Source organism: Myxocyprinus asiaticus, chromosome 49 (assembly GCF_019703515.2).
Source record: "Myxocyprinus asiaticus isolate MX2 ecotype Aquarium Trade chromosome 49, UBuf_Myxa_2, whole genome shotgun sequence".
NCBI lineage: Eukaryota > Metazoa > Chordata > Actinopteri > Cypriniformes > Catostomidae > Myxocyprinus > Myxocyprinus asiaticus.
In genome coordinates this window covers 4,125,276-4,138,278 of record NC_059392.1, presented here as the reverse complement: position 1 = coordinate 4,138,278, position 13,003 = coordinate 4,125,276, and positions in this window count along the sequence as shown.

The following is a 13,003-nucleotide window of genomic DNA, read 5'->3' as shown; positions in this document are numbered from 1 at the left end:
TGTATCATGGTAATACTAGGTTTTTGGACATGCATCATGGTAATATCATGGTATTATTTGAAATAATTTGAAGTACCATGTAAATACCATGGTAGGTCTATATGGTGATCATTCAGTGCCAACAAAATAACATGATCGTATTATAATATTAGTTAGTAATATTAGATATTAGTTAGTTATTAGTTGTTATAATCACTGTACCATGTATCACCCAAGTACCTATGTTTTTTAATAAGGGCTTTGAAATAAAGTTGCACATTTTGTGCAAAGGTATAAAGCCATTTCAGATCCAGATTTCCACAGTTACATTATTATCCAGTTTGCAGTTAAAACATTTCAATTTAAACTGTACATTAAAAAAGAGGCCAAAAATGACATTATATAACACAGCCGGTAAGGCAGCTCCATGTGGGCACAATGCTGCCGGAACAGACATTACCCTCTGACAGGCAGGAAGTCAGCTGACCATAGGGCACAGTTGTTTCCCGTTTCACTGGAACCCATGCTGTGTGCTGACTCAACGTGAATCTGACAAAGTGATTATGAATTGAACTCTATGATCCTACAAACAGACGCATGCTGACAAAGTTAAAACACACACACACATAATTTGTTGCATTGCCAATCCTTCCTGCACCCTACGAAACTTCTCCTTTTGTTTTCCTGGAAGATCTAAAGTCATAACGGTACAACATGAGTAAATGATGGCAGAATGTTAATTTTGGGTGAACTGTTATTTTAAGAATCCGACCCATGAGAAACTGATTAACCCACTTGCGCTTTACAGAGGCTAATGCTTGTAAGGATCTAACTGCATCTGTCATTGCCGAGAACAAAAGCTTATTCAGGCTCAAACTATGAATCCTTATAGGACGACTACTGAACAAAAAGACCTCCGGGAAAGACCCTTTTCCCATGTGTTACAGTAAAGATGGGTGTAATGACAGGCTGCGGTCAGTGCTGTAGCAGAACTGGCGTCTGCATTAGTGGGAAGGCGGGGTTTGTTATTAGTGTTAACAAAATTTAAAACTTTCCGTTAAAAGAAGAAAACAAAAATAAAAAGCAGTATAATTGGAAAAACAAACTAAACAAAAAGACATTTTGATGACCCCAAAACTAACGAGAACAAAAATGGAATAAAATTGAAATTATTTTTGTTTTTATACACAGTTTATATTATACAGTTTAAAACCTTTACAACTCGCCTTCATTAAACATGAAAATATGAATATTTCTTCTCATTTATGTAACATTTTATGTTGTTTACACTCAATATTTTAGCCTATTTTTAAGATTTACGCATTTCAATTTCAATTTCAAAACAAAATTTCATACATTTGAATTGTGCAATGTTTAAATAAATTAAATTAATACTTTATAAATATTTAGTTTTTTATTGCATTTTATTAAAGATTACTCCATTCAATTTGATGGAATTTTGTTATAAATTTAAATGTGTAAAACTTTGTTTCTTTTATTTTTTTAAACGTTTACTGCATTATTTTGCATTACCAAAGTGACACCCTGTAATGCGATAATTTATTTATTTTTCCTCCCATTTTCTCCTAATTTGGAATGCCCAATTCCCAATGTACTCTAAGTCCTCGTGGTGGCGTAGTGACTCGCCTCAATCCAGATGGCGGAGGACGAATCTCAGTTGCCTCCGCGTCTGAGACCGTCAATCTGCGCATCTTATCACGTGGCTTGTTGAGCGTGTTACCGTGGAGACATAGCACGTGTGGAGGCTTCACGCTATCCACTGCGGCATCCATGCACAACTCACCACGCGCCCCACCGAGAGCGAGAACCACATTATAGTGACCACGAGGAGGTTACCCATGTGACTCTACCCTCCCTAGCAACAGGGCTAATTTGGTTGCTTAGGAGACCTGACTCACTCAGCACGCCCTGGATTCGAACTCGAGACTCCAGGGGTGGTAGTCATCGTCTTTACTCGCTGAGCTACCCAGGCCCCAATGTGAAAAAATAAAACTAAACTAAAACTAACAGTCAGGTACCATAAAACTATTTTAATCATTATGTAATAACATTAAAAAAATTCCATCTGTTTCACTTGTCACATTAATTTCTACCATTTCAACTCTATTTTCTTCATTAAATTCATATTTATTTAAATACTTATACTTATTTAAATGTAATATTTAAATTCAAAGTAGTCAAAAAAAGTGTAATTACCTTACCAACACAAGCTGTAACATTGGCACAACTTAAATTTGACTTAAAATTGAAGGCAGCAATTAAACTTTTACATTTTCAAAATAAAAGGTTTACATTTTATTGGGTTAAATTTTTTTTTTTTTTTTACAGTGTAAAGTGAAAACTAACAAAAATGTCACTTAACTGAAAAAACAACCTGAAAACAAAATAGAAATTAAAACCAAATAACTAAAAAAAATTAAAATACGTTGTTTACACTCAAAACAATATTTTACCCTATTTATAAGATTGATGCATTTCAATTTCTTAACAAAATTCCATCAAACTGAATTGAGCAATGTTTCACAAAATTAAATTAATAAAAATTAAATTATTTTGTTTATTTATCATATTTTATTAAAGATTACTCAGTTCAATTTGATGGAATTTTGTTATAAAATTGAAATGCGTAAAACTTAAAGAAAATAATGTTTTAGTGTAGTTAACGTATGTTGCATTATTTTGCATTACCATAGTTAATGTGTTTTAAAACGGTAATTTCTGGCAATCACAGCTGCCAGTTTTTTACCGAAAATTTAACAGGATTGTTTTTATAGCGTAGTCCTAAAACACTAAAAACCTAAAGCTAAAATAAAACCAAAATATACTGAAAAAGTGAAACTAAATCTAACAGTCATTTACCATAAAACAGTTTTAATCATTACGTTATAAGATACATTTTTTCCATCCATTTTACTTGTCACAATGATTTTTACCTTATCTTTTATGAGTTTTGAAAGTTTCAAATCGATTTTCTTAAATTCATTTTTATTTAAATACTTATTTATTTAAATTTATGAGTTAGATTTGACTTAAAATTGAAGGCAGCAATTAAACTTTTACATTTTAAACAACTTTTCAAAATAAAAGTTTTAAAATTTATTGGGTTTAAATATATATATATATATATATACAATTTCAAAGTAAAGTGAAAACTGAAGAAACAAACTGGAAATGAAAACTAAATTAAATATATATATAAAAAAAACTAGAATAACCCTGATCGAGACTTCATAGAGACTTTAAATGTGTTTGTATTTCAAGTGTACTGTATTTGTTCAGCAAATGTCAAATCTAGTGTGTATGTTTGCACAATACCTCGATCTCAAACACATCTTGTACCAATAAAGCATTTTAAGATCTAACACAGACTTTACAGCCTCTTATAAACAGAAGACTGATCTGACAGCTGTAAATGATTTTTCACCACTAATGTCTAATAATGGGAAGTAAAACTGTGAAAACATGCCATCTGACTTTTTGACAGGTGTTTATTCCCTAAAGTTTAAAATAATTTTCACACATCCACGAGTGAGTCATGGCTTAAAGAAACAGTACAGCCAAAAATTAAAACTGGGTCATTTATTCAACCTCAATATTTTCCATACACTTAAAGCAAACCTCAATTTTTTAATAAACAGTTTCGGTATTATGTTACTTAAAACATTAAATACAAGCTTCTACTCACCGTACCAACTTGTGTCTCTACCAGTCGACCTCAGTTATTTCTTTATTCAGATAGACACCTGTGTTAGCTCACATATTACTCGACGCACAGCTGCTTTTAGAGACACTCACGGTTTTGATCTTTGCGAAACCACACCCTTGTACCTCCTTCACATTCCTGCCTATGTCACCCACCCCAGCATTAATTACTGGTTATGAGTTGGCCCCTACAATAGACCCCAGGCTTGCCAAGGTGATATGAAAGACTCCCACATCTGAGCAGAACATTGTGTTGATATCAGACTAATAGATCATGAAAATAGTAAAATGAGAGACGACATTCGGCTTATCGATGAGCTGAGAATGTTACTTAAAAAGTTTTACATCTTAAGAGATTAATAGTTTTTTTTTCACATATATGTTTTAACTCACATGAGATGAAGACTCATAGTCTCACAGTCATATCTGTAGCTTAGAAAAAGCCACTGACAAACCGTTTCTTGCCAGTTAATAAATAAAAACTTCATGCATCCACACCACTAGGTGTCAGTATAAAGTTCAAGCCTATTGTTGTATTAGTTGCTAAGGAAGCCAAATACGAGCTTGCGAAACCTACACATGAAATTAATTAGTATATTTGTACATTTTCTTTTTTTTTTTGTGTGTGGATTTTTTTTCCCTTTTTCACCCAATTTGGAATGCCCAATTCCCAGTGCGCTTTTAAGTCCTCGTGGTCGCATAGTGATTCACCTCAGTCCGGGTGGCGGAGGATGAATCTGCATTGCCACGGAGACATAGCGCATGTGGAGGCTTCACGCCATCCACCGCGGCATCCGCACTCAACTCACCACGCACCCCACCGAGAACTAACCACATTATAGCGACCACGAGGAGGTTACCTAATGTGACTCTACCCTCCCTAGCAACCGGGCCAAATTGGTTGCTTAGGAGACCTGGCTGGAGTCACTCAGCACACCCTAGGATTTGAACTAGTGAACTCCAGGGGTGGTAGCCAGCGTATTTTACCACTGAGCTACCCAGGCCCCTATATTTGTACATTTTCTGATAAAAATATGAGTGGTGCTTGCCCATGCCAAATCCATGCCAAGGTCTTGTAGGTGGTTTCCAGGGCATTGCTATGCGGTTGCTAGGTGGTAGGGTTGCCACCCATCCTGTAAAATACGTGATCGACCAGTATTTTATAAGGATTAAATGATGTGTCCCATATCGGATGAATAAGGGACATGAATTGTCCCGTATTTAAGCTGGTCAGATGGCTTCACAGCAAAATCGTTCAAGAGCAGTGTTCACCCCAGCAGGGTAAAGTTAATTTAACTTCGATATTTGAAGGAAATTTTGAATACGGTGGGTAAGGGTCTGTTTGAAAAGTCCACACATCATACTAAAACATGCTAAAACTGCGGAGGGGGTATGGTACTGGTTAACACCTGTATGGGAAGTTGCGTAAAGTCGGCCAATCAGATTAGAGCTTCAGACGGTCAGTAAACGGACTGTGGGCGATTCGAGGGTGTGACGTCTGAGGTCTGAGACTACTAGACATTGTACTCACGGGTCGTTTGAGGCGACAGTTTTCAGCCTTTTTGAATCACTGCAAAATTAATGTTATGTTGCTGTTTAAACAATGATATCACTGGTGCTTTACAAAGAGTTTGAAAGCTTTGTGTAGAGCAATGAATCCCACAGTAAAAATTAATCAACTTTCTTTTTTTTCACTACACAGAATGTAAATTTTTTACCATCTCTTTCTGACTGAAGCCATCATCATGTTTGATGATGCCAGTAAACACATATGAAGTAAACACATTGATTTCCTCTGCTGACTCAGGAGAGGGTTTCCGGGGTTATTGCAGAGAAAGCAAAGAACAAAGACCTGTAAGTAAAAACGAGAGGGATTGAATCCACCAAGCCCTTGAGCTCAGCAATAATATCAAGCTTTATTGAAAGCTAGATAAGAAAATGCTGTCTGATTAAAGATTAACACTCTGTTTTGAAAAGTAATGAACATTTTCTTATAAGGGATAGTGCTCCCAAAAGGAAAATTCTGTTGTCAATTACGTGTTGTCATTCGTCATCTAAAGCCATACGATATCTTTGTGCGAAGAACAGACCGAAATTTAAGTCATTATTCTCTTAAACCCTGCTCTCCCCAAAATTACAAATTTGGCCAGAATTAAAAATTGGCGCGTCATGCTCCATTACTCGACTTTTGCTTAACCTCGTGTGACCCCACGTACACATGCGTGGATGTTGTATTTTGGCTTCGCTATACGCAACACATAACTTAAATTCATTTAAACTGACTGATCTCAGTTCAGGAGACTCTGTGCTGTCAGTAAAGGGTCAAACTTTCATGTGACAAAACAACATGGTGCTGACCACAGCGGAGTTTGTCTTTGGGAGAAATGGCAACAAAACTACATCTAATAAGAAACCTAATAAAGTTTTTACACTGAATCCTGTTTAAGTCAAAAGACTAGAGTCTCTAGTTTCATCCGATATGCCATTTTTAAAATTTGAGCAATTTATTGTAAAATGCCACGTTGCTAAACACAATAAACACTAATGTGTACTTTAGCGCACTTTTCCTTAGAACTCCTTTATTTACTGTGTATTATCACATTGAGAATCAATGGGTTTATCCAAAAGCTGAAAAATGTTGATTTCAGAGGCTTTATATGGTGTTAGGATGAAAATAAGGTGCATTTCGAACTGTTCGGAGACCAGTGCAGACAGACAGCACACTGGAGGTTAAGTCATTCGCTAAATAGGGAGCAAGGGAGCATCCTATAGCTCTCTATGCAGCTAAGTGCATTCACTCCTAAAATCCGACCAAAAGTTCAGTTTCAGGCTGCAAATGATGTTTTGGAGCACTCAACATTTTTGGCAGACATGTGACAATGATAATCAGTAGATAGATTCAGAATTTATCATTTTATTTGAACATGGTTGGCAGTGATTGGATGATGCTGGACATTACTTTAAATCAGAATTATGCTAATTGCTGATGTAATTTCTGTAATGTCTCAAAAACATGAATAACCGGGGCCTGGAGTTCGCTAGTTCGCTAGTTCAAATCCCAGGGTGTGCTGAGTGACTCCAGCCAGGTCTCCTAAGCAACCAAATTGGCCCGGTTGCTAGGGAGGGTAGAGTCACATGGGGTAACCTCCTCGTGGTCGATATAATGTGGTCCGTTCTCGGTGGGGCGCGTGGGGAGTTGAGTGTGGTTGTCTTGGTGGATGACGTGAAGCCTCCATACGTGCTATGTCTCCGTGGCAACGCGCTCAACAAGCCACGTGATAAGATGCGCTGGTTGACGGTCTCAGATGCGGAGGCAACTGGGATTCATCCTCTGCCACCCGGACTGAGGCAAATCACTACACGACCACAAGGACTTAAAAAAGCACATTGGGAATTGGCCATTCCAAATTGGGAGAAAAAGGGGAAAAATCCAAAAAAAAACAAAAAAAAAAACATGAATAACGAACACTCCTGGAAACAAAATAAACAATTTAATAAAAAAATAAATCTGACTTTCTATAGTTTGCTATTATTTAAAATTTCACAACTTAGTCCCACTGTCCAAATATGTGGACATCGATTTTTAATAAAACTATTTGCTCTAGATTTTATTTTTCTAGTGGCTACTAGTTACAAATCAAAAAGGGAAATGGAAAATGCACACAGCAGTCACTCTCGAGTCTCAGGAGGTTAAAATATAATTTTAACATTCAGTTAACAGTTATTGCTTTATAGTTATAAAAATGTATAGATAGCAACCTGAACAGACTGATCGCAATGTGAATTCAGCAAAAGTAGACTGAAAGTTTTGCTGCTGAAACTGCTCTGAACTTACTGAAATTTGAACAACTGCCCCCAGTGGCTGAAGCTGGAAGTGTTGTTGTGGTGAAATGTCCACAGAGTGGCCACAAAATCGAACTGTATTTTTTTAGTAGGAAGTTGTTATTAACAATTTTTTATTGATTCCAATCATAAAACATACAAACACAACATAAAATACGGATTCAATTATTCACATTAAACCCCTCCCCCAGAACATTCCCCCCACCCCGACACAAACACGCACTACTGTGGTCACCAACAACTAGAACATAAAAATTTAAAGAAATTGAATAAAAATAAAACATTAACTATATCTATCTATCTATCTATCTATCTATATATATATATATATATATATATATATATATATATATATATATATATAATTATTTTTTATTTTTTTCAAACAACATCAATAATACACATACTCAACTAAACTACAAATCCCTCTCCACACCCCTCCCCGAGAACCCTCCAAAAAAGTCAAATACCCCCCCCCCACCACTTCCTGACAAACAAATCCCATTTCCCCAGCCTTCTAAAAATCACCTCCTCAAACGCCGCCACCCTACCACTCCCTAAACGAGGGTGCCCCAGCCGACTTCCGTCCCCTGAGGATGATTCTTCTGCCAATCATGACTGCAGCTAGGACCCAACTTTTTAAATATCTATCCCCAGTGTTAATACCCCTCCCATCACCCAGGATACAGAGTCTGGGGCAAAACGAAAATTGAGAGTCCAATACCTCACACATAAAGCTCTGAATCCTCAACCAAAATTCTTGGATCTTAACACATCCCCAAAAAACCTGTGTTGTGTCCCCATCTTCTGATTGGCATCGCCAGCAGGTGGGTTTGTCTTTAAGACCCAGCCTATACAATCTAGTCCAGTAGAATTGATGCAAAATCTTGAATTGCATAAGGCGCACCCTTGCATCTCTAGATGCAGACTTGAAATTTTTTAGAACCCTAGCCCACACTCCTTCATTCAATACCAAGTTTAAATCTTTCTCCCATACTCTCTTGAGAGAAGCTGAAGTTCCGTCCCCCAGACTCTGAATTAGCAGGGAGTAATACACTGATGCTTCATGACCTTTTCCAAAAGCAGTAATCAACTCTCCCAGATTATCTGCCGCTTTAAGAGGGTGTAAACCACTCCCAAAAACAATCCAGAGCAGGTGGTGCAGCTGTAAATACCTAAAGAACTGAGATCTAGGAATTTTAAAATGTTGAACCAAATTTTCGAAAGATCTCAACACTCCACTCTCATATAGGTCACCGAGTGTAGTAACCCCCCTCATTAATATGTAATTTTGGGTTCAGCCATATTCTCAAGGCTAGATTTAAATAAATGTCCAAATTAAACACTCTGGACACTTCTGTCCAAACCGCGTACAAATGCGAGATAACGAGGTGTGACTTAACTTCTCCGGTTAGTTTAATAGAAAGGCTTTGCAGCGGTGAAATAGTGGCAAGGATTTCATGTTCAATACAAAACCAGGGAGGGGCTCTCTCAGGTGGAAGCGACCAATGAGCCAAATGTCTGAGATCGAATGCATAATAATAAAACAAAATCTTGGGTAGGCCTAGCCCACCTTTGTCAGTCGGCCTATGCAACTTACTGAAATGTAATCTGGGACGTTTACCATTCCAGATAAAGGTCTTCGCTATGCTATCAAATTGCTTGAAATAAGAGAGGGGGACATCTATAGGGAGAGACTGTAGCAGGTAGTTGAATTTTGGAATACAGTTCATTTTAATAACATTAACCTTCCCAATCATTGATAAATGTAATGAATTCCACCTGCCCACATCGCTCGAAAAACGTTTTATTAAGGGGTCAAAATTAACTCTAACTAAATCACACAAATTTTCTGGGAATAAAATGCCCAAATACTTAATGCCCTGTTTGGGCCACTAGGAGGTGCCCAGCTGGAAAGCCGTTACTGGGCAGTACGCTGTCAGAGCCAAAGCATTGGATTTAGACCAACTGACTCTGTATCCTGAGAACTTGGAAAAGGAATTAATAATTCTGTGTAGGCAAGGCATAGATCTAGTGGGGTCAGAGACGAATAATAAAATATAATCTGCGTAATGTAAAAGCTTATTCGCCATACCTCCCACCACAACCCCTGGAAAATCATCCTCCTTTCTTATCACGGCTGCTAATGGATCCAGGGCAAGACAGAACAATAATGGGGAAAGAGGGCAACCATTTTTTAGTAGGAAGTAATATAATTCAGTCAACAGGAATGCATATTTTATTGACTCAACACCAAATCCCAACCATCAGTGGAGTTCAAATGTAATTTTAGAGTGAAAATACAACCTTCGAATCGCACTTATCAGTGTTTATGTGAACACAATTACTTCCTGGTTTCCACGGGATAAGAACCCATGTCTCATAGGTAGTTTGCACAAGGCACTATCAGCTGCTGTGGTTGGTGCCAGACGGGCTGGTTTGAGTAGAACTGCTGATCTCCTGGGATTTTCACGCACAACAGTCTCTAGAGTTTACTCATTTTTGGGTGAACTAATCCTTTAACTGAGTACACACTGTATTCTTTCAGAGGAAAGGATGCATACATATGTTACCTTTTATTCCTGGACATGTCTGTTCCTCTCCAGGGGCCCGTGACTCTTTTGGTCAGGACAGTGGACAGTTCGGTGGGGAGGAAGGTCACCAACAGCAACAGGACATGGGCTCTTGGCACAGCGAGAATCAAGAAAACATGCGTCAATGCAGAGAAAACTATGATAGTGCCCAAGGACGTCAATGAAATGGGTTACATGGATTTTTCTAAACAAACCCATTTAAAACAAAAACACACACACACACACACACACACACACACACACACACACACACAAAGAGTCATTTTGGATATTTATTTTCTCTGTTACAATCTAATCATAAACCAAAATGTATAGGCTATGAAACATTTATGGTACAACTGAGAGTTTGAGACATTCCAGTTAGAATAGCTAAATATTTGAATTACTGTTGCCTAATGAGCCTGAGTTTTGATTATGGAGTATCATCTGAAAGCAATTAAGCAGAGGGCCCCTTTATGCTAACAAATCAGCCCTACACACATTCACACTGGCCATGCTCAGAACAGAATACTAACATACTGCTTCTTGCATGCTACACAGCATATACTACATTGCATACTACCATACTATTTCTGCAGTATTCTTGTGCACATTTTCAGTATGCATAAAATATTGTCTCATCTTGACCTTCCATTTCCAGTGTCATGAATAAACCAGAAGTAATATCAGCTGTGATTTTTAGCTTTTACTTAACTATTTATTTGATCATCATGAGACATTATTACACAAACCAGAATTATAAATGCAAAATAGTCATTTGCATCCAGTCACATACCGAAAATTTGCTGGCTATACACAATATAAATAATGCATACTCCAAAAATAGTAAGAGTTGTATAGAACACAAATTACAAACATACCCATTGTGTACTTAAAGGTGCTGTATGCGATTTTAGCTGTTCTACTTCCATGAGACTGAGCCTTTGGATTAGCCATGCCCCTCTTTTCAAAACCCACACTCTAAAGATACCAAATGAGCTTTATTGAGACCGACATCGTGCAGAAATGGTTGTCAAAAACAACAGCTGCAAAATGGCGCCCTCAACTGACAACTGTTATGAACAACATGGCATAAAAATGGCATTAAGCCTTATTAATTTGCTGCAACTACAATACTATGTGAAAATGATTGACAGGTCGAAAGCATCGGAGACCGTGGCCCGTGGACACATTTTTGTTTGCTGTTTACTGAGTTTAGAGCTGTCACAGACACTGCGAGGTATCTCACGGCACTTATTTCATTAATATATTTCAGGGAGTAGGACATTTTTTTGCATGTCTTTCCATGAAAAAAATCGCTTAAAGCACCTTTAACAGAGCTATGACTAAAATATATCTAATATTGGTCTGTAATTTTATCTGTAACTTCCATGCAGTACTATCAGTTGAGGCCATTCTTATGTGGGAGTTTGATTCGAGATTTGGGACTGTTTGGATATTGTTTCATACACGCTGAAGCAGTTTGAGTAACAGATTCATATGATAGAGATTATGAGTCTCCAAGCACATCAGAGTCCATCACAGCTCGTTTATGATCTCTCCAAGGAAATCACAGCTTGTCCTTGGAAAATAGAACGGGAATACATGTCCGAATTAGAGTAGGTGTTGGCATCACATTGTGTGGTTTAAAGATGAAATCATGGACATGGAATTCAGATTCCTACAGCAGTGATAACCATGACAACAACACCATAATCCTAAAGTGGGTAATTGGATCTCTTAGGCCACGTTACAATTTTCCAAAGTATGTGGTAATGGAGAGCGTTTTTGAAGTGCTTCGTTTTTGGTGGAGGAAAACAGCGTTCTAGTGTGGATGAGGCGTCATTGTAGTGAAATTAACCCATTTTAACAGCAATCTTTTTGTTAGTTTCCTAACGTTATTGTTTTCCAATGCATGTGTTAATAGACAGTGGAGGAAAACAGTGTTCTATTGTGGAACTCATGGGCTCTATTTTAAGAGTGCTAGCGCTATGGCATAAGTCATAAGTCATACACGCAAAGTCACGGTGCTGGCCATGAGGTTTTGGTACTTTTGTACAAGCGTGCGCTAATTCTCGGCGCAAGTGGGTTTGGGAAAATTGCATGCACAAAGCGCTATTGGGCTGGGTCAAGTGCAATTTAACTCTTCTCTGCTTATCGCACCGTCTGCATCCTATTACATAGTTCAGTCCCTGTCAAGCACCTGCCATATAAACAAAGACAGCAAATTCATTAGAAGTTGGTTGTGTAAATGGACCGTATGCAATGAATTAGAAAAATAGAAATATGGATTTACGTTCTTTTGTGCATTACAGGATTTGGATTTACACTCCGTTAAATTATAGAGAATGTAAGTATATTTAATCACTTTCATCTACTCACACACAAATCATGGCTAATATTAACAGTGATTGTTTTGGGATGCACCTCACTTCTACCGGTCGATTTAGATTTTTAAAATGTTTTATTCATTTCTTGATTATAATTACACTTCAAACAAAATGAATATGTATATATATATATAAATCATACTAAATCCAAAAATTTTACACTTTCCAACTTCTTCCACCAGCCCCTTTTGCAGTGACTTAAAATCAACAGGTGGAAAAATACCAATACAAATTAGATCATAAATACAATTGTGAACATAAACATAATAATAATTGAAAAATATACTATGAATTAATTATAGTTTAACATAGTTAGAATAGCGAATTCCACTTTGCGCCATTTCATTAACATACAATACACCCACAGTTGGTGTGCATACTCCCCCAAATTGTGCAAACACTCCAATGCACGTCCACTTGCGCGTCGTGCTGGCACAACAGTTGCGCTTAGAATTAGCGCTCTCACGAAAATTAGAGAAGACGTTGCGCACAGTT